This window comes from Bos indicus x Bos taurus, chromosome 16 (assembly GCF_003369695.1).
Source record: "Bos indicus x Bos taurus breed Angus x Brahman F1 hybrid chromosome 16, Bos_hybrid_MaternalHap_v2.0, whole genome shotgun sequence".
Lineage (NCBI taxonomy): Eukaryota > Metazoa > Chordata > Mammalia > Artiodactyla > Bovidae > Bos > Bos indicus x Bos taurus.
The window spans coordinates 58395634-58418780 of record NC_040091.1 but is presented as its reverse complement, the minus strand read 5'-3'; the positions used below and the strand labels follow the sequence as shown (position 1 = coordinate 58418780).

The window sequence follows — 23147 nt, the reverse complement described above, 5'->3', positions numbered from 1 at the left end:
ACTCCTTGTTAATTGATTTCATTTAGCTATCTATAAGTTTCATGAGTTATGTATCATCAACACAATTCACAGATGTGGAAGCCAAGGCTCAGAGAGAGAAAATGACTGGCCTGAGTTCACACAGATGCTAATGGGCACATTCAGGATTTGAACAGAGCACACTGCTGCTCAACTGCTGGTGCTTTTGAACCCCTGCCCTCTCCTGCCTCCTGACATTCTGTAAATGGCAAGTTGATGGCATCTGTATTCTCACATGCACTGACCCGTGTTTCCTTATGCAGGTGCCCATCTACAGTATGCAAAGGGAACTGAGCACATTGGGAAAGGGATCTTGGCTGCCATGTGCTCTTCACATGGTTTACCGGCTGAGAAGAGGAGAGCGAGCTTTGGCTCTGAATGCTGAAGGGCTCGTTGCCTTGGCGGATCCTGTACTCCTTAATGTTTAGGAAATAGAAGATGCAGTTGAACTTGGAACTGATGTGTCTGTTCCAGTCATTATTTACCCAGGACACCACTTTATCACAGGAGCTCCTAAGTGTCTGACAACGAGGAAGGCATCTCATTAGTGCCTGGGAAGTTATGGGGTGGGCAGATGGCTGTTCTCTTCTTTTTCTGGACAGAAACACAAATGTCTCAGAGAATGGAGTGGAAGCTTAAATTCTGGGGACTTCGATAGCCAAGGCAGACCAGTCCCTCTCTCTGTCCCTTTCTTTACCTTTTGTTAATCGTAAAACAAAATGCTTTCTAGCCTCTTGCTGTCAAGTTGGTATTTACAGGCAGTGCAGTCCTAACAGGTCAAGGGAGAGCAGCAGTTCCTAGATGTACCCTGATACACATTCTTGACTTAGCAGCTGTCCCAAGCCCTGTGTGACTAGATGAGTTAGGGGAGGGGAACTGCAGGTAACCTGGTACCTTTCATCATTGGCAGGGTTGTCTGTACATAACAAGATATCATATAGTGTCAGCAAACTCTAGTCAATTAACTCTAGGTCTTTCATCTTCAGGAACCAATGTCTGGAAGAACTGTGATTTGATTGTTTAATAATATCCTCACGTCAGATGGAAAACAATGATGACAGTAATAGTAACCATGATGATAACAACAGATAATATTTACTGAGTGCTTCTGTGTGCCCATACTGAGCTAAGTGCTTGGCATGCACTATCTAATTTAGTCATCAGAACAATCTTATGAGTGTTTAGTATAACAAAAATTAAGCACCTGGTATCTGCTCTTCATTGTTTTAGGCATTTGGGATAGATCAGTGAGCCAAACAGCAGGGAAGTATAAACAACAGATGAAGTAATTGAGTTATATGGTATACTAGAAGGTAATGAGTGTTATGCAAAAAAAAAAAAAAAAGGAAAAAAAGGCATAGAGGAGATGAGGGTATTTGGAGTATGCAGAGGGACAGTTTGCCATTTTAAATAGGGTGGTGGTGGATGACGTTGGATGGAAGACTTGGCAGATATGAAGGAATGAGTGCTGCAGAGAACTGGAGGAAAGGCGAACCAGTGAAGGCCAGGGGTGAGAGCATGCTGGGTACTTACATTTTTTAATATTTCATCTTTCTTTATTTTTAAATTAATTTTTATTGGAGTATAGTTGCTTTACAATGTCATCGTTCTACTGTATAGCTGTTATACTGTATAACAGCTATAGTTATACACATATCTGCTCTTTTCTGGATTTTTTTCCCATTATGGTCACCACAGAGCATTGAGTAGAGTTCCCTGTGCTATACAGTAGGTTCTTATTAGTTATCTATTTTATGTCAATCTCAGTCTCCCAGTTCATCACTCTCCCTCTCTCCTCCTTAGATCCATATGTTTGTTCTCTATGTTTTGCTTTACAAATAAGATCATCTTTACCATTTTCCTAGATTTCACATATATCACACTGGGTACTTCTGAGAGCAGGGGGAGAGGTGTGGCTCAGTGTGGAGTGAATTGGAGGAGGGGAGAAGGAGATGACACCAGAGAGTTAACGGAAGGTGCAGATAGGGTAGGAATATAATGAGGCGCCCTCAGAGGGTTCTGAGCAGAAGAATATGATCTGATGTACTCTGGCTGCTGTGGTAGGTGATTATCACTCCTATTTTATAACCAGGGTTTAGATGGCTCACCTGTCCAGCGTGACAGAGCTGATAAGTGCAAGAGCAGGACAGACTTCCAAGTCTACCCGATTGCAGATGCCATGCCTCTAAGCACACTCTATTTTCTGTATTATATGATCAACGCTAATTTCCCCACAAATAGATGATTTCCATTTGTTCTTCATAAGTCTTTCCTCTTCTGCCCCTGCCCTCTCTGCTCCTTGCCCAGCCAAGCTGGGATGTGGTGGTGATTTTTGTTCAGTCTTGTAAAAACCTTTCATTTCTTGCTATCAATGCATTCTCACTTGTGGTTATTTATATGCTGATTCATTTCATACAAAGACAGAATATTGTCAAGTTCCAGCTTTCTCTTTTGTTACCCTGCTAAGTGAGTGGTGAGTGTGTGAGGACCGTGTTTCGGTCCATGGCCACTTTGGGATGAGCAGAACAATTTCAGGCATTGGCCACTCTTAACATCCTCTTCAGTGGCCTAGAGAGTTGATGGCAGAGGGATCATAGCCACTCAGTGGGAAATCAGGGCTTATTTCATTCCTTTTTCCTGAAACTAGTGCTTCTGTCTCAGTAGGGGCTCCTTTAATGAATCAATTAAGGAGGGTATTATTATTGGGAGCTGTTTTCAGCCCAATTAAAACCTTGCAACATGTCGGTTGTGATAATAAAAGTGAGTTAAATCTCAATTTTTCTTTATTAGGGTGTTTATTGGAAGATTGAAATGTTCATTAGGTGGAGTAAAGTCACACATCTGTCTTTTGCTCATCAGAAGCACAGTGGAAACTATATTGCACTCGGGGTTAACGTGGTGGCCTTTTTGACATATATACATAGAGCTGAGTTCTAACTCTGCTTCTGCTGCAGGAAAAAATACGTTTATCAGGTTCACAACTCAGGGAACTTTCTTTTGCCTCGTGTGACTATGGAAAAGCTGACCGTGTTTGCTTGTCTGGAAGTAAGATAATGGGTCAATATTTGCTATATTGATGAGCCAAATATGTAAAGTTTGGGGAGGACAGAATCTCATGCTAATCATTTGTGATTAGCACAGGAACTAAAAACCACAGATTTTGTAAACTTTATAATTTGGGGCCATAAAAGTTTTCCAACATATGGAAAGCACATAAGGAGCAAATTATTGACACGCATATATCGCTGCCAGCTTTATCAAATCTTAACATTTCCCTTATATTTACGTCTACATTTTTTTTGTTAAAACCTTATGGATTTAGGGACTTCTCTGGTGGTCCAGTGATTAAGACTTTATGCTTCTGGTGCAGGGGAGTGGGTTAAATCCCTTGGTTGGGGAACTAAGATCCCACATAACATACATATGGCCAAAAAATAAATAAACAAAAAATAAAAGAAAACATTGTGGATTGAAAACTACCTCTTGTGAAGTCTTCCCTGACTCCATTATCTGTCACTACTCGATTTCCAAGGGTTAACTATCCTCTGAATTTATCATCCCATACAAGTTTTTATACCATTACTCTATATAATATATGTGTGTATTTGTAATCATACAAGCTATTGTTTTACTTGCTCTCAAACTTTGCAAAATTTTTAGCATATGGTGAATATCTTATGTATGTCTTTCTATAGCTTGCTTTTATTCATGCCATATTTTGTTTTTGAGATTTATTTATGTTGACATACAAAGATTAAGTTTATTTGCTTTTTGTGTGTGTATTTATTTACCTCAATTAACTTATCTGTTCTCCTATTGATCAACTTCCAAGATATTTCCAATTTTTCCTGATTACAAATAATATTGCGGTAAACTTCATAGTATGTCTTTTGGCTCATGCTTGCAAGTCCTAGGCTAGAGTTTTTGAAACTTAAAATGAAAAAAGGAAGAGATGAACTTTCCATCACAAATGTAGTACATGCATATTTCTTACTCGTGAGTATACACCCCACAAAGGAAAGTTTTTTCAAACTGTATATTCTTATTTCCATGAAGCACTGTGATATTTACTTTGATTTCTATTCTGTTCTGTCCTGTCTTTACCCATGCTTTCCTATCCTATTCTATTTATTCCTTTTCCCATCCTTTTTTCTTTTCATCTAAAAAAAGTGCTGATTGCAATTCACTAAATTGATTTTATGACCCAGGATTGGGTCATAGACTGGAGTTTAAAAAACTGTTCTATGATGTATTACCAGGAAATAAGAATTTTGGACATCTTGGATTTTATTAAATATTGAGAAAATACTCTCCTAAGTGGTGTACCCTTTATTTTGAATTTTTTGGATGTTTTGCTTTAGGTGTGTCTGTTTTCAGCAATAATAGGTGTATTAAAAACAAATTCCAATATGATGTTCTCTGATGTTTTATTGAGAGTTTAATCTGCACATGCACACCACGCAGTGATATATTTGGACTTATTTTGACATTTTTATTTTGTGTTTTTATCATTCTTTCCCCTTGTTTCTTTTATTTTTTGTCTTTTTGCCATCTGTGCATTGATAAAGTTTTTATACTCCCATCATCAACCCCTTAGTTTTCCTCTGTTGGTTTGGAAGATAAAGATGGTAGTACTTTTTGTTGATAGCTCCCCCTAACCTTAAAAAATACACACTTTACTATAAATAATTAGTAATAATTTCAAGTTGTTAAGCACTTTTATCCTTCTTTTGCACATAATATGGACCTACCATCCTTTTGAATTGAGTTTATCTATTGCATCATGTTATTGCGGTCTAAAGTTTAACTTTACTTTTTTTTTAACATATAAAAATGTTTTTGATTTTTATAGCCAGTAGTTAATTAAATTTATCAACTTAAATTATTTTCTGTTCTCATGTTTTTTTATTTCTTGCATTCCATGCTTTCCTTCTGTATCCACTTTTTGCTGAAGTACATCCTTTTGTGTGAGTGAGGATATATGGAGAAGACATTCTTTGTTTTTCTTTTTTTGTGTGTGACTAAAAACTACCTTTATTTTGTCCCTAAACACCAATACAGTATAATAACACATATATATGTAATTTAGAAAGATGGTAACGATAACCCTGTATGTGAGACAGCAAAAGAGACACAGATGTGTAGAACAGTCTTTTGGATTCTGTGGGAGAGGGAGAGGGTGGGATGATTTGGGAGAATGGCACTTAAACATGTATATTATATGTGAAATGGATTGCCAGTCCAGGTTTGATGCAGGATACAGGATGCTCAGGGCTGGTGCACTGGGATGACCCAGAGGGATGGGATGGGGATGGAGGTAGGAGGGGGGTTCAGGATGGGGAGCACGTGTACACCCGTGGCGGATTCATGTCGATGTATGGCAAAACCAATACAATATTGTAAAGTAATTAGCCTCCAATTAAAATAAATAAATTTATATTAAAATATATATAATTCTAATTTAATATTTATTTTTCCTCAGCATTTAGACATAACTCCATTGTCAGTTATCCTCTTTGTTGCAAGTAGTGTGCCATCATTTTAATGTCATTCTTTTGGGGGCAATTTGGCTTTTCTCTTTGGGGTTCTGAGGCATTTTTCTCTTTTTCTTTTCTCCTTGATGTTCCACAGGTTTACTAGTGTTAGAGGTAGATTTATCTTTACTTTTCCTGCTCAGAAGTCCGAAGGCAGACTTGATTTGATGATTCTTGTATTATTAATTCTGGAAAATTCTTAGTTCTTTAACTTCTGGGATAGCACTAGATATTTTTCATTCCATTCTCTTGTTTCTTAATTGCCTTTTAATTTATATTTTTGTTTTCTCTGTGATGTTTTCTGCGTGAACTTCTCTGTATAAAAATTTTTCAACATATGAATTATTTCTTTGAATGTCCAATCTAGAGTTTATCTCACTATTTGAGATTTAAATTTTGTGATGTCTCTCATTTATAAGATTCCCCTCCCTAGATTTACTAAGGTATTGATAAATGCAAATTATATAGCATGTAAGGTGTACTTTGTGATTTGATATAGCTATACATTATAAAATGAAATGATCATCACAGTCAAGCTAGTTGGGATCTTCTCATTCCCATCTGGGTTCTGTAGTTTCACAATTACTCTTTTTAAATGGAAGTTGTGACTTTATTACTTTGAGTTATGTAAATGCAACTTTGTCAGAGAATGACACATATGCACTACTATGCATAAAACAGATAACAAATGAGAACCTATTGTGTAGCACAGGGAACTCTGCTCATTGATCTGTGGTGACCTAAAGGGGAGGGAAATCCAAAAAAGAGGGGATATATATGTATATATATATATAGGTGATACACTTTGTTATACAGCAGAAACTAACATAACATTGTAAAGCAACTACACTCCAATACAATTTGAAAAAAAATCTCTGTCAGACTGTTTCATAAAGGTAATTTAGTCTGGGATGAATTTATGTTCAGAGAGTGATTCTGTTGACTGTTTTTCTTAGCATTAAATTTCTTCTGGTGTTTTGAAATTTTAGTTTTCTGGCTAAATACTGTTGGTCTCACGTCTCCCTCTCCTTCTCTCTCTCTTTCTCTTTGTCTCTCTCTCTCTGTGTCTCCTTTCCCCTCTTTACTCTTTTATTGTAAAAATTATTTATTTATTTATTTTTGGTTACACTAGATCTTCCCTGCTTCATGCCCACCTTCTCTAGTTGCGACGAGCAGGGGCTGCTCTTCGCAGCAGTGCACGGACTTCTCAGTGCAATGGCTTCTCCTGTTGCAGAGCACAGGCTCTAGGCACGTGGAGCTCAGTAGTTGTCGCTCGTGGATCCTAGAGCACACGAGCTCCAACAGTTGTGGTGCCTCGGCTTTAGTTGCCACACAGCAGGTGGAATCTCCTCAGACCAGGGATTGAACCCATGCCCACTTAACTGGCAGGTGGATTGCTATCCACTTTATCACCAGGGAAGTCCGCCCCTTCACTCTGTACTCATCCTCCATGTCCAGGGGCTTTGTCATTCATTCTATCTTGCTTCTGCCACGTCAGGTTTATACCCACTGGAACTCTTGTTCTGAAGTGAGGTTGGGGATAGCACAGATGCATTCACTATGTCATGAGCTACTGAGTTCAATTTCTGATGGAGAGGATGTATCTGGTCTTCTAGCCACTCTGGTAGTTCTGGCCAAAGGGAGGTTGTGGGACAGGAAAATCTCCCTACCAAACTCTGGGCCTGAACTCATGGGCATTCTTCGATTCCTCTGTCTTGATGGTCAACTTCCTGGCCACCCTTTTTGTATACAGACCCAGAATCCAGCAGGCTGCAGCTTTCGCTCCACTTACCATTTTGTCTTTCTATTCTATTTCTGGATCATAGAAACTTTATTTTGGTTGTTGAGCTTGTCTCTTTAACTTTTTTCTATTTTCATGTTTTGCCTCGTTGGTAAGTGTGTGAAACAGAGAGTATGTTTCGAAGTGTAAACTCCCTGTGCATGCTTGATGAGGAATGATTGGTTTTCCTTTCATGGTCTTTCTCTGTTTCCTCTTCTCCCAAGTTAACGTTTCAGAAGAGCTTCCAATATCCTCTCTTTCTCTTGTCAAATGTAAGAACTAGATCTGTTTGCAAATGAGTTCATTTTTTTGTCACTACAAGAAGTCTGGTTAACATTCCTACACGTAGTTACTATTTTTCTCTTGTTGTAAGAACTTTTATTCTCCTAGCAACTTTCAAATACACAGTGTATAGCATTATGAACTATCGTCACCTTGCTGTACAGTACATCCATTTTTGATTGCTTTTTTTTTTTTTGATATTGAATTGTTGCGGTTGTTCAGTCGCTAAGTCATGTCCAACTCTTTGAGACCCCATGGACTGCAGCAGGCGAGGTTTCCCTGTCCTTCACTATCTCCCAGAGTTTGCTCAAATTCATGTCCATTGAGTCAGTGATGCTATCTAACCATTTCATCCTCTGTGAACTGTTTAATACTATTATGTTTTGATTACTATGCTTTGCAAAATAGTTTAAAATCAGAAAGTTTTGTTCTTTCTTCAAGATTGCTTTGACTGTTCAGGGTCTTTTGTGGGTCTATATAAATTTTAGGGTTAAAATTCTTAGAATTATAACCTCATGCTCATCTTTCTTTGTTGAACTCTGATGTGGGCTATGTGCTGCTTCTGAATAGACTGGCCTGAGAGTTTCAGGGTTCTCTTGACTCATCTAGGTTGGTTTAGGCATGTGAACTCTGGGGTTTAAAATGGGTATGAATTTCTAGAGTAACTATTAAGTGGCTGTGAGGTCTCAACTAAGTTAAATTAATTCTATGTCTTAATTTTCTCCTGTGTAAAACAGAGATACTAACTGAACTGGTCTCAAGCGTACAGTAAGGATTAAGTGAGATAATGCCTATGAAGTGCTTAATTCAGTTTCTTGGTATGTTAAACACTCACTAAAAATGGGAGACTGGCATTGACATATACACACTACTATATATAAAGTGGATAACTGAATAAGAACCTATCATGTAGCACAGGGAACTCTACTCAGTACTCTGTAGTGACCTCTATGGGAAAAAAAGTCTAAGAAAGAGGGGATATATGTATATGTATAACTGATTCACTTTCAGTTCAGTTCAGTCACTCAATAGTGTTCAATTCTTTGTGACCCCATGAATCGCAGTACGCCAGGCCTCCCTGTCCATCACCAACTCCCGGAGTTCACCCAGACTCACGTCCATTGAGTCAGTAATGCCATCCAGCCATCTCATCCTCTGTCATCCCCTTCTCCTGCCCCAATCCCTCCCAACATCAGAGTCTTTTCCAATGAATCAACTCTTTGCATGAGGTGGCCAAAGTACTGGAGTTTCAGCTTCAGCATCATTCCTTCCAAAGAAATCCTAGGGCTGATCTCCTTCAGAATGGACTGGTTGGATCTCCTTGCAGTCCAAGGGACTCTCAAGAGTCTTCTCCAACACCACAGCTCAAAAGCATCAATTCTTCGGCACTCAGCTTTCTTCACAGTCCAACTCTCACATCCATACATGACCACAGGAAAAACCATAGCCTTGACTAGACAGACATTTGTTGGCAAAGTAATGTCTCTGCTTTTGAATATGCTATCTAGGTTGGTCATAACTTTCTTTCCAAGGAGTAAGCGTCTTTTAATTTCATGGCTGCAGTCACCATCTGCAGTGATTTTGGAGCCCCCCAAATTAAAGTCTGCCACTGTTTCCACTGTTTCCCCATCTATTTCCCATGAAGTTATGGGACTGGATGCCATGATCTTCGTTTTCTGAATGTTGAGCTTTAAGCCAACATTTTCACTCTCCACTTTCACTTTTCATCAAGAGGCTTTTGAGTTCCTCTTCACTTTCTGCCATAAGGGTGGTGTCATCTGCATATCTGAGGTTATTGATATTTCTCCCAGCAATCTTGATTCCAGCTTGTGTTTCTTCCAGTCCAGCATTTCTCATGATGTACTCTGCATATAAGTCAAATAAGCAGGGTGACAATATACAGCCTTGACGTACTCCTTTTCCTATTTGGAACCAGTCTGTTGTTCCATGTCCAGTTCTAACTGTTGCTTCCTGACCTGCATACAGATTTCTCAAGAGGCAGGTCAGGTGGTCTGGTATTCCCATCTCTTTCAGAATTTTCCACAGTTTACTGTGATCCACACAGTCAAAGGCTTTGGCATAGTCAATAAAGCAGAAATAGATGTTTTTCTGGAACTCTCTTGCTTTTTCAATGATCCAGCGGATGCTGGCAATTTGATCTCTGGTTCCTCTGCCTTTTCTAAAACCAGCTTGAACATCAGGAAGTTCACAGTTCACATATTGCTGAAGCCTGGCTTGGAGAATTTTGAGCATTACTTTACTAGCATGTGAGATGAGTGCAATTGTACAGTAGTTTGAGCATTCTTTGGCATTGCCTTTCTTTGGAATTGGAATGAACACTGACCTTTTCCAGTCCTGTGGCCACTGCTGAGTTTTCCAAATTTGCTGGTATATTGAGTGCAGCACTTTCACAGCATCATCTTTCAGGATTTGAAATAGCTCAACTGGAATTCCATCACCTCCACTAGCTTTGTTCATAGTGATGCTTTCTAAGGCCCACTTGACTTCACATTCCAGAATGTCTGGCTCTAGGTCAGTGATCACACCATGATTCACTTTACTGTATAGCAGAAACTAATACAACATTGTAAATAAACTATATTCCAATAAAATTAATTAAAAAATAAAACAGCAAAAGTGATTGCTGTCATAATTATTCCTGTGCTTAGTTGCTCAGTCATGTCTGACTCTTTGCGGCCCCAGGGACTGTAGCCCACCAGGCTCCTCTGTCCCTGGGGATTCTCCAGGCAAGAATACTGGAGTGGGTTGCCATGCGTTCCTCCAAGGGATCTTCCCAATCCATGAATTGAACCTAGGTCTCCAGCATTGCAGGCGCATGATTCTTTAACTCTCTGAGCCACCAGGGATCCCTAAAAATAATCCTGAATATAATCCATCAGGATGGGAAGATTGCTAGAAAATTATTCTGAATGAAAGACAGGGGACTGTAAGGGACCACTGTGAGGGCACCAATAGAGTGAAGATAATTTAGGAAAGAGACCACAAAGTAATAAAGGGATGCCCTCTGATGCATTTGTCTCCTAAACCCACTACAGCTTTTAGTAACTCTCTTAATGTGAATGCCTCCTTCAAATTGCAAACGCAGCAGTTAATAGGAAAAATGATGACATTTTAGTTCTACTGGGCCAAAGCCTGAAGCTTAAGTCTAGAGGCAGCTGAGTTACTGTGGAAGGAGCCCTGTTCTGGGTAATGGAGACCTGGGTTTGATTTTTGTCTCTACTTCCCTGGGTTAGTCATGCCACTTCTTTAAGCTTCAGTTTCCTTATCTGTAAAATGTAAATGGTAATCCTGTTTCTTAGGGCTATGTTGAGGAAGAAATGAGATAATGTGTGTGTAAATGCATGATACCTAACAGATGCTCAGTGATTTTTATTTATTTTTTTACAAAGAGAGAAATCAAAGGGATTTAGTGACAAATGCCCCAAACACTGGCTCCTTGGATCCCAATCTCAACCCACATTTGTGCGACTCTAGCTGGAGGCCAGCACCCCTCCACTTTTCTCTGCCTTGCCTGCATGTTTAGTCATGTCCGACTCTTTACAACCCTTCTGGACTGGAGCCTGCCAGGCTCCTCCACCCATGGGGTTTTCCAGGCAAGAGTACTGGAACAGGTTGTCATTTCCTTCTCCAGAGGATCTTCCTGTCCCAGGGATCGAACCCCTGTCTCCTGAGTCTCCTGTGTTGCAGGTGGATTCTTTACCCGCTGAGCTATAGGAAAGGTTTCTGTAGGCAGGAAGCAAGGAGGGGCGTTGGGGCTTGGTAAAAAGCCTGTGACAAAGGTGGTGGAGCCCTGTATGACATCTGTATGACAGATACTGCTCTGAAAAAAAAAAAGACTTTTTGGGTTGCATCAGGTTTTTGATCATTTGGAAGTGAACAGTCTGAAGACATGTAGTCAGAGTACTAGGGGTTGGGACATGTGGCTGATGCTACTTTCACTCTCTTTGATTTTTTTTTTTTTCTTTCCCAATGTCAGACTCAACTTGGAGGCTTCTCAGTACTGTCCCTTATAGGACTTTTTTCCCATCCCTTCCCATACTCTCTTCTGTTGTTTAGTTCACTAAGTTGTGTCCGACTCTGTGAGACCCCATAGACGGCAGCCCACCAGGCTCCCGTCCCTGGGATTCTCCAGGCAAGAACACTGGAGTGGGTTGCCATTGCCTTCTCCAATGCATAAAAGTGAAACGTGAAAGTGAAGTCGCTCAGTTGTGTCTGACTCTTAGCGACCCCATGGAATGCAGCCTACCAGGCTCCTCCATCCATGGGATTTTCCAGGCAAGAGTACTGGAGTGGGGTGCCATTGCCTTCTCCAATTCAACTCTAAACATAACCCTAAACTTCCTTGAAGAACCTTCCACATAACTTCTAACTGTAAAAAGGACAGTTTTAGTAGGGATGCTAAGGGAGGGGTGTCAACACAGTTCAAAGTCTGGGCACTGTTTGAAAAGAGAATGATTGAAGAACATTATTGAAGAAATTAAGGCATTCATATCTATTCATACAAGAGAGAAATCATCAAAATGAGTGCTTCCCCAAATTGGTCATGCAGCAGAATAGTCTAGGACCTTTTAGCCTCAGATTCATGTCCCTACTTCAGAATTACTGAGTCAGAATTTCTGGGAGATGGGACCTGGCAATCTAGATGTTTATCATGGGTCATTGAGCAGGGCCCAGGTGATTCTGATGCAGCCTATTGTTGTGAGATACTGGATGAAATGACCCTAAGACCTCTCATAGTGAGTTGGGAATCTCACAGAATCTTAGACTTTGGTTAATATTTTCAAAAATATTTTTGTCAAAGAGGAATGAGTTGGTTCAAGTAATATCCTGACATCTTATTGAAGGATAAAGGTCTTAATTCTCTAATTGATTAAAATGCACCCCCAAACCTAATAAAAAAAAAAAAACCCAGCCATCTAAATCTAAGCAGATCATGAATAGAACTGAACTCTTATACTAGCAGAGTCGGGGGAGAAGCTGGTTGCTTTTTGAGGGTAGGGACATAGATGATGAATTTATTTCACGTGGTAGAGCAGTTGTCATCAACCTGGCTGAATATTAGAACCACTCTCCAGAGCAATTAGGTCAGAAGCACTGGAGATGGAGCTTGAGTGTTGGTATTTTTAAAAGAGCACCCCCAGGTGATTCTAATATGTAACTATGCTGAGAACCACTGCATTAAAGAAAGAGATGTGCTCTCAGGGGAAAGGATAGAAAGGCAGGTTGTTAGCGCAACACAAGTGAATCTTCCCTGGCTAAGAATAGCAGCTCCTTTCTCTTTTAAACAATCAAGATGGGTGGGCTTATTCTCTGGAAACTGAGGAGAGAAGGCAGGTACTGAGAGGAAAAAGGAGTGAAACAGAACCTGATTTGCACTTTAATTTGGAAGAAAGCTGGATATGCTGGATGGTTTTTGTTTTTCTTTCCCCCTAATATCCTAAAATGTATCCATGTCTCTATTCCCACCAACACCCCCTGGACTACTAAGTGAATGATTCTGATTTAAGCCTAACCTCAAAGACACCAAAATAGGACAATATTTATAATAACCATACTCTGGAGTTCTTTTGATGAGGCTAACCTGTGAAGTAGGCAGACTGCAGGGAACCTTATTCGTTTCTTCTTTTTTTTTTCCTTCTGCAAAAGGCTTTATTGTTTCCATTTGTTCCACAGCTGGGTCCAAGGCTCCAGGGTCTTTAAAAAGCTGCCTGGTGGCTGCAGGGAGAGACTCAGGTGGAAGCCTTGATACAGGGGATGCAAAAGGCCCCCCCCCCCCCCCCAAAGGCTGCTGGGTTCCAGAGGCTCCGGTGCTGGAGGGTGAGCCTTGGACGAGATCCTTGTTCAGCCCAGTCTGGGGGCGGGGTGGGGCGCCAGCCTGCGGGGTGCAGTCAGGTGGTTGCCATCTTCTTGATGAGCTTCACCTCCTCATCTAAGGAGTTGTTCAGTTACTGCATGCAAGTTCACATTCATGGTGCATTCATGGTGTACAGTGAGGTCAATGAAACTGAAACATCGGAGTTTGGAGCAGAGAAAGGTTTATTGCAGGGCCCTGTAAGGAGAAGGGTGCTTATGCCACCCACCCCCAGTAAAAACCCAAATTCCCTGAAGGCTTTCAGGAAAGCATTTTTTAAATTTTATTTATTTTTTATTGAAGGATAATTGCCTTACAGAATTTAGCTGTTTTCTATCAAACCTCAACATGAATCAGCCATAGATATACATATATCCCCTCCCTTTTGAAACTCCCTTCCATCTCACTCCCAATCCCACCCCTCTAGGTTGATACAGAGCCCGTGTTTGAGTTTCCTAAGCCATACAGCAAATTCCTGTTGGCTATCTATTTTACATATGATAATATAAGTTTCCATGTTACTCTTTCCATACATCTCATCCTCTCGTCCCCTCTCCCCATGTCCATGTCTATTCTCTATGTCTGTTCCTACATTGTTGCCCTGTAAATAAATTATTCAGTACCATTTTTCTAGATTCTGTGTATATGTGTTAGAATACGATATTTATCTTTCTCTTTTTGACTCATTTCACTCCATATAATAGGTTCTACGTTCATCCACCTCATAAGAGAATTAGAATTAGAATGAATTAGAATTAGAATTCACATTAGAATTAGAATGTGACTCAAACGTGTTTCTTTTTGTGGCTGAGTAATATTCCATTGTATATATGTACCACAACTTCTTTATCCATTCATCTATCGATGGACATCTAGGTTGCTTCCATGTTCTAGCTATTGTAGATAGTGCTGCAGTGAACAATGGGATACATGTGTCTCTTTCAATTGTGGTTTCTTCAGGGTATATGCCTAGGAGTGGGATTGCTGGGTCATATGGTGGTTTTATTCCTAGATTTTAAAGGAATCTCCATACCATCTTCCATAGTGACTGTATCAATTTACAACCAACAGTGCAAGAGGGTTCCCTTTTCTCCACACCCTCTCCAGCATTTATTGTTTGTAGACTTTTTGATGAGGGCCATTCTGACAGGTATGATGTGATATCTCATTGTAATTTTGATTTACATTTCTCTAATAATGAAACTCCAGTACTTTGGCCACCTCATGCAAAGAGTTGACTCATTGGAAAAGACTCTGATGCTGGGAGGGATTGGGGGCAGGAAGAGAAGGGGACGACAGAGGATGAGATGGCTGGATGGCATCACTGACTTGATGGATGTGAGTCTGAGTGAACTCTGGGAGTTGGTGATGGACAGGGAGGCCTGGCGTGCTGCGATTCATGGGGTTGCAAAGAGTCGGACATGACTGAGTGACTGAACTGAACTGAATGGAATAATGAATGATGCTGAGCATCTTTTCATGTGTTTGTTAGCCATATGTATGTCTTCTTTGGAGAAAAATTTGTTTAGGTCTTTTCCCCACTTTTTGATTGGGTTATTTGTATTTCTGGCTTTGAGTTATATGAGGTCCTTATATATTTTGGAAATTAATCCTCAATCAGTTGTTTCATTTGCTATTATTTTCTCCCATTCTGAGGGTTGTCTTTTCACCTTGCTTATAGTTTCCTTTGCTGTGCAAAAGCTTTTAAGTTTAATCAGGTCCCACTTGTTTACTTTTGTTTTTATTTCCATTACTCTGGGAGGTGGGTCATAGAGGATCTTGCTTTAATTTATGTCAAGTGTTTTGCCTATGTTTTCCTCTAAGAGTTTTATCAGGAAAGCATTTTTAAAGGCCACGGTGGGCAAACAGATGGGGAAAGAGTGGAAACAGTGACAGACTTTATTTTCTTAGGCTCCAAAATCACTGCAGATGGTGACTGCAGCCTTGAAATTAAAAGACACTTGCTCCTTGGAAGAAAAGCTATGACCAACCCTAGACAGCATATTTGCCAACAAAGGTCTGTCTAGTCAAGGCTATGGTTTTTCCAGTAGTCATGTATGGATGTGAGAGTTGGACTGTGAAGAAAGCTGAGCGCCGAAGAATTGATGCTTTTAAACTGTGGTGTTGGAGAAGACTCTTGAGAGTCCCTTGGATAGAAAGGAGATCCAATCAGTCCATCCTAAAGGAAATTGGTCCTGAATATTCATTGGAAGGACTGATGCTGAAGCTGAAACTCCAATACTTTGGCCACCTGATGCAAAGAACTGACTCATTGGAAAAGACCCTGATGCTGGGAAAGATTGAAGGCAGGAGGAGAAGGGGACGACAGAGGATGAGATGGTTGGATGGCATCACTAACTCGATAGACGTGAGTTTGAGTAAACTCTGGGAGTTGGTGATGGACAGGGAGGCCTGGCATGCTGCAGTCCATGGGGTCTCAAAGAGTGGGACACGACTGAGTGACTGGACTGAACTGAGGAGTCACAGGGACATTGTAGGGCTTGTGATCAGCTCATGCACAATTCTCTGACTGATGGTGGGTAACAGGGCTGAGTCACAGGGGTTACCATTATCAGTCCTTAGGCTCCAGAAGGCCTGGGGTTTATGTGCTCATGGTCCTCACATGGTTAATTTCCTCCACCTGGTGGTGCTTTCTGGCATCTGAGAAACTCAGGAAATATATATGTGGTACTTCAGGGAGGAGCTACAGCAGAGAACTTGGGGGAGGGATCTCACTGGGAGGGCCTCATCAGGTTCTGCTGGGTTAAGAGCTGGGCGTTGGTCCATGCAAAGTTTGGGATACAGACTCCAAGAGGCCTGGGTCAAGTTCTTCTCCGGGGCCACCATGTCTTCCATGGTGTACAGGGCTTTACCCCATTCATCTTGGGATGGTGTTGGCCCATCCAACACCGTGAGATGGTGTTGCTCTCAGTAGAACAAGAGCAGCCTCTGCACTGGTTTTGTGTCTACAAGAAACACTGGGCACCCTCAAGCTTCTCCTTGGGACTCATGGAAGAGGTGGTCCAAGCCTTCTGGACCCCACTGTCACAGTTGAAATAGAAGCCCAGAGAGAGGGGTATGTGTAGGAGGCCCTCAGATACAGCTTGTCTTGGCAGCTCATGGTGGCCTGGGAGCTTGTGGTTGGTTGGTGATAAGCTAACGACAAAAGCTGGTGTTGGCTGGTGCTGGAGGCAGAGGACAGCTGAGAGCTTGCTTCCGAGGGAGGCTGTGCCTGGAAAGGAGGTTATAGAATATGGTCACAAGCTGCAAAGAAAGGGAGTCCCTGGTCTGTTTTGTCCCAAAGCTGTTGAAACAAGAGGCAACATGGGGGTGCCAGCCTACTGTGTTAGTGTTAGTTTTGGGAGGAAAGAAATAGGGAAATTAAGGGACATAAAGGAAATTGGGGGAGGCAGGGCTAAAAATTGGGTTGGGGGTCTGTTGAAATATATTTCTAGGCCCATGATGGAGCCACTTCAGCCTGGGGTAGGATAAAGATAGCCTTCTTGTCCCTGAAAATACTACTCCTGAACAGAAAAACTCAGCCTGTCCCCCAAAGCTAAGTCCACTCTCTCCACACAAGGTTGACTCCATGACCCCAGCCAATCGTATTTTCTGTTTCTATCGTCCTTGTTCTTTCCCATAAAAGCTTCTGGCTTTCTGCCCTATCTTGCAGTTCTCTGAAAGAAGACCACCTACTTCAGGAAGTATTAAAGTTTGTTTTAATACTTTAAATAAGGTGTTTTAATTAAAAATCTAAGTTTAAAAAAAAATCATTTTCTTTTTAACAGTTTCTGTTGATGAGTGAGCTTGGAAGCTGACTGCTCGTAGCACCAGTGAGGCAGCCATGAGCCCTTTGAATTCATTGTTCTCATCCTTACTGAGGGACCTGGTGAGTCACTCTTGGATCTGAACTCCACTTACTGTGTGCAGCTCTCCTATCTAAATAGCTTTATTTAAAAACATATATACTGTTTCTGGAAAAGTTCTGCATTTCTGTGAAAGTTCAGGATTGCTCTATGGGAAATCCATAATGGATGACAGCTGTTAGGCAATTTGCAAAGCCTAGAGGTAAGTTCACAGCATAAGCTGCTGGGGGACTTAGGAAAATACATTCAGAAAAGAAACTGAGACTGTTTTGACCCTCAGTCTAAGTAGGCACAAGTTAAACTATTAAAAACCGTCCAGGCATCTGCCACTACAAAGAAATCTATGCAAGAAAGGAAAGACCTATTGCGAATGGCAGTCTCAGAAGCCAATGATGTAAAACCTTTTGATGTTATGACAACTTCCTCAAATCAGTGTTTTTTTTTTTGTTGTTGTTTTTTTTAGTGTTTTTTTTAATTGAAGTGTAATTGATATTATGTTAGTTTCAGATGTACAACATTCTGATTCACCATTTGTGTACATTGTGAAAGGGTCACCACACTAAGTCTAGTAATGTCCGTCACCATACATAGTTAAAACTTTTTTCTTATGATGAGAACTTTTAAGATTTACTCTTAGCAACTTTCTAATATGTAATACGGTGTAATTAACTATAGTTACCATGCTGTGCGTTATACCCCTATGACTCTGTATGACTATTTTATAACTGGAAAAGTTTGTACCTTGTCTTCCCCCCAATCATTTCTCTTCCCCCACCCCCACCTCTGGCAAAGACCAATCTGTTCTTTGTATCTATGAGCTTGTTCTTTTCTTTTTAGATTTCACATATAGGTGAGATTACACATTATCTTCCTCTGACTTTATTTCACTTAGCATAATGCCCTCAAGGTCTATCCATACTGCTATAATTAGCAATATTTCATTCTTTTCCACAGCTGAATAATATTCTATTGCACACACATATACCACATTTATCCATTCATTCATTGGTGGACACTTAAGTTGCTTCCATATCTTGGTTTTTGTAAAAAATGCTGCATTGAACCTAACTTGTGGGTGCAGATATCTTTTTGAGTTAGTGTTTTCCTTTTCATTAGGTAAATACTCAGAAGTGGAATTGCTAGATTATATTGTAGTTCTGCTTTTAGTTTCTTTTTTGTTTTGTTTTTAGTTTTTTGAGAAACCTCCATACTCTTTAATATAGTGGTTGCACCAATTTGCATTCCCAGCAACAGTGTACCAGGATCCCCTTTTCTTCTCATTCTTAAAAACTTGTTACCTCTTGCCTTTTTGATAATAGCCCTTCTAACAGGTGTGGGTGATATCTTGTGGTTTTGATTTTTATTTCCCTGATTAGTGATGTTGGTCACCTATAAATCTCTTGAAAAACTAGAGCCTGAGTTCTTAATATATTTTGGATATTAAACCATTATTAGGTATGATTTGAAAATATTTTCTCCCATTCAGTAGGCTGCCTCTTCTATTTCAGTTAATTTTTGTGTATAGTATAAGATAGCGATTCATTGTCACTCTTGCGTGTGAATGAGTTTTCTGCCTCTGCTTCTAAAAAATTCTCCGTTGATTCCAGCTTCACTCACCCATTTTAGCTGCTAATCCTAATCCTATTTCTGCATGAGGAGGTAGAAAGGAATTTCTACTACCCTTTCTTGGCCCAGCATAAGCCTCAACTTCAGGGTTGTAGAACCCTCAATGAGAGTAGCAGCATCAAAGGACAGCCTTGGGGGAGGTGTGGGCAGCACCCTCATCATGGTGAAAACTCTAAGCTGTAGCAAAAGAAAGCAGTGTGCTTGTCGGGCAGTGCAGCCTTGACACAAGTCACACAGCTTGCTGCCCCTCCCTAACCCCACTATATAGACGTCCTGGAACTTTTACTTCTCCCACTCCATTATCTCTTTCTCTCATAAGCTCCACTGTACAAAGTCTGCAGCATGCAGTTTTGTTTATTTATTTATGGTTGTGCTGCGTCTTTTGTTGCTGTGCATGGGCTTTCTCTAGTTGCAGCGAGTGGGCAGCTTCTCTTCCTTGCCGTGTGCGAGCTTCTCCTTGTGATGGCGTCTCTTGTTGCAGAGCACAGGTTCTAGGGCCTGGGCTCGTGGTCTTAGTTGCCCCAAGGCAAGTGGGATCTTCCTGGACCAGGGATGAACCCATGTCCCCTGCATTGGCATGTGGGTTCTTAATCACAGGACCACCAGGGAAGCCTGCAGCGTGCAATTTTGTTCTTATTAAATGCTGCCTGCTGTCTTGTTATGTCCTCTCCCCAGAATGGCTGCACACGGGGCGGGGGCGACTTTTATCTCTGATGTAAAGCCCGACGTGGTAGGTGAGGCACCCGTGCTTGCTAGCGGCATGGACTTCCCACCTGTGCCTCACCTTCTCTCTCTTCATCTCTTGCTTCTGGTCTGCAACAGCACAATGTTGACTTCTAGGGGAGAGGTTTGACCTGAGGAACATAAAGACCTAGCTGAGAGGACAACGTGACCAAGAAAACGTTCACGACCCGCTGAGTCACCATCATACAACATTGCGTTGTGACAGCATGAGGGCTCCTGTGTGTGTGTGTGGCAGGGGGCGGTGGGGGGCGGGCGGCAGAAATCATCTTTCTTTTTTTGAAGGCACAGTAGGAAGGAGGGTGATTGAGCTGAAGATGTACTCTGGGTTGGGGTCAAGCTGGCTCTCTAAAGGCTGCGAACAGCCACTCAGAAATGCTCAGAAGTGTGGAAGGTTTGCAACCAAACCATCGCCTCCAAACTGGAGTTCCCTGAGTGTGTCTCAGAAGAAAGGCTGCATTAGCAGGTTTGGAGAGGGAGCAAAGATGCTAATGAAGCGTGAACTGGCTGCTTTCTGCAGAGCCTTCTGGGCACCACGCCACCATCTCGCTTTCTTTCCTACCCATTTATTTATTTATATTCTTAATTAATGGAAATTTCAACTCCCATTAGATCGGGAGGAGTCAGTAATAAACAGCCAGAGCATTAGGCAGGCAGCTCTGCTGGAGAAGGGCAGAGGCTCCTCTGCCTGCTCCCAAATTCCGGTCACATGACTGGCCTGAGTTCAGGGAGAGAGAATTCATATGCTGGCTCTATGCATGAGAGCCAGGAGTCTGGGTTGAAGGGCCACTGAGTTCCCTGGTATATACGAGTTTCTTTAGGCATCATTGAGACTTTCCCTATTTAGCTGTGTTGGAATCAGGCAACCCAGGTTTGAAGCCTACTTAGCTGTGCCAACTTGGGCAAGTTAACTAACCATTCTATGTCTCTTTCCGCTCTATTACATAGTACCCATTTCAGAGGATAGCTGTGGGTCTTAAATGAAGTCAAGTGTGTGAGTACTCACTGAATGTAAGCTGGAACCCACATGTGCTCATATCAACACAGCTCCCGTCTTAGGAACCTCAAACAGACCAGTGGAAGCTCCTTTAGGGAGAGGCCTGGCGAGTACCCTCTTTCAGGAATGTCCCAGACCGTGTTCTGCTCTGGATTCTGGCATCTGATTTGGAGATGGCAGTGTGAGCTGGGTTAGGTGGGAGTCTGGAATCTCAGATATATCTTCATCACTTACGAAACTTGAAAACCTCTAAATGGGTATAATCCAGGGCTCAATGTGAACGTGGGTCTTAGGCAGAGTCAAAAAGCCATTGATGAACTGGGATGTGGTAGAGTCATAGAGTGGGAAGAAGTAGTTGATATCCCTTAGCAAGAGGAAAGCTCCCCAGCTTGGCTTAAACAGAAGGCTTCAGTGGGCTCCCAGATCACGAGGCTGAGAGCCCCAAGGAGATAGGGCTAGGAAGGGGAGTGATTATAGAGCTTCCATCTGATGTCACACCTGCTGGGTTTGGCTCCTGCTCCACAGCTTACTGGCATCTAGAACAAACTTTATAACCTTTCCAAGCCTTAGTTTCCTAGCATGAAAAGTGAGCGTGATAATAACTGTTATTTTCATGGAGTTATTGAGAGGTTGACATGAGATAACATACAAAGTGATTAATAGAATGCCTGGCAAGTTCTCAGAACTGTAAGCTATTATGATTAGATCTGTTTTACTCATCCCTCTTTTTCAGTTATAGTAAGTACTCAATAAATAAGTTGTTAGATGATCAAATGGAGAATGTGAGACATGAAACAACTCCCTAGCCTTTTGGCTTTGCTTACCTTGATGGAGGGTCCCATCAGATGTCCTCGCATGCCACTTCCAGATCAACACACAGGGGATTCTGTGCCAGGTTCATAGAGACCCGTGTGCTATTTCACCTGAAAGAACAAACTCCCTTCCCTCTTTTTTGAAAGATAACATTCTATATTGACAAAGAACAGAGTAGCCAAGATCCTGGGTATCTCTGGAGAGGAAAAGAATTAAACTGCTGTGTTTGAGTTAAATTACCAGCACCTTTTTGGATAAGAAGGATCCACTAGTTATCTTGGCTGGGCTATTGGATTTCATTTCTAAAGGAAAGGGGCAACTCCAAAGGTGAGCAAGACATTAGTGGGTATTAAGAACAAACTGGAGCACAATTGGAGAAGAATTGTTATGCTCTCTGGTAAACCTGTGCTCTGTGGTCACCTTGGCCATCTCATTCACTTTGCAGCTCACCTAATCTCGGGTAGGACACAGCAGAAATAGAAAAGGTCCCTGGAAGGACAGAGCGGATGGCTATGGGGGAAGGGGTGACTTCCACACCAAGAAAGATGAAATTTTCCATTCTAAAAGGAGCAGGGGAAAGGAGTAAGCCTGCTCCGGGTGGCGAGTGTAATGAATGAGAAGCAGCCAGCCAACTGCAGGCTCCGCCTTGCCCTTTCCCCTCTTCAGAGAAGGAGGCAGCACTCCACGAAATTAAAAGGGAGCAAATTTAGAACTGATGAAAGGAAATGCTCTCCACACAATGTATAATTAACCTATGAAGGAACCTAACCTGCTCGCTATTAACTGAGGCAAGCGGTTAGCCGGGCTTTCAGAGACTTGGAAGAATAACAGCCATGTGGGCAGTTACGCTGGTTAAGGCTGCAATTCCCGAGGTAATTCCTCTTCTGCCTCCAGACACAAAGTGATGGGCAGGAGGAGGAAATGCACCTCCCCTGGGCTGCAAAAGAAGGGGGTGAGGCTGGGCATTTAGTGGTGAGGATGTTGGTACTGCAAGAGGCTATGGGAATGCTCCAGGGAAGAGAGGAGACTTGACTGAAATCAGATGGCCTTTTGGTGGTAGAGCCCAGGGGGCCAGAGTCCTCAGCCAGGGACGTCCTGTAACAGTATGTGGCCCCAGGAAGGTGTTAGGGTCCTGGCACTGACTCTTATTTCTGCCTTGCCCTTCACCCTGTCCTGTGCTCATGGCCCAGTTAGTGGGAAGGGTATGGTTAGAATCCATGCCTGGGAAATCATCTGGATACAGTCCTGGGCAGGAATTCGGACCCAATTAAAAAAAATTATATTTATCCATGTGATATTAAGTCTCGCACAAAGAGCAGAGTGACTGTATAGAATAGAGTAGAACAATGCTTATTTTTAGGGAAGAGGTTGGTATTAACTGGCTTCCCAGGTGGCCTAGTGGTAAAGAATCCACCTGTCAATGTAGGAGATGTAGGAGTTTGAATCCTTGGGTTAGAAAGATCCCTTGAAGAAGGAAATGACAGTCTGATCCAGTATTCTTGCCTGGGAAACCCATAGACAGAGGAGTCTGGTGGACTACAGTCCGTGGGGTCATGGAGAGTCAGACATGACTGAGCACGCATGCATGCTTGGTATTAACTGTTCAAATGTCATCTTC

The 23147-nt window shown here is 41.7% G+C and overlaps 1 long non-coding RNA gene across 1 annotated transcript in view; it reads left to right on the top strand.

Moving 5' to 3' along the window:
• Positions 1-23147, top strand: part of LOC113906791 — a 254544-nt gene that overhangs the window by 29178 nt on the left and 202219 nt on the right. The window contains exon 2 of the long non-coding RNA XR_003514986.1: positions 17275-17375. This is a non-coding gene — a long non-coding RNA (uncharacterized LOC113906791). The remainder of the gene's footprint in view (positions 1-17274; positions 17376-23147) is intronic.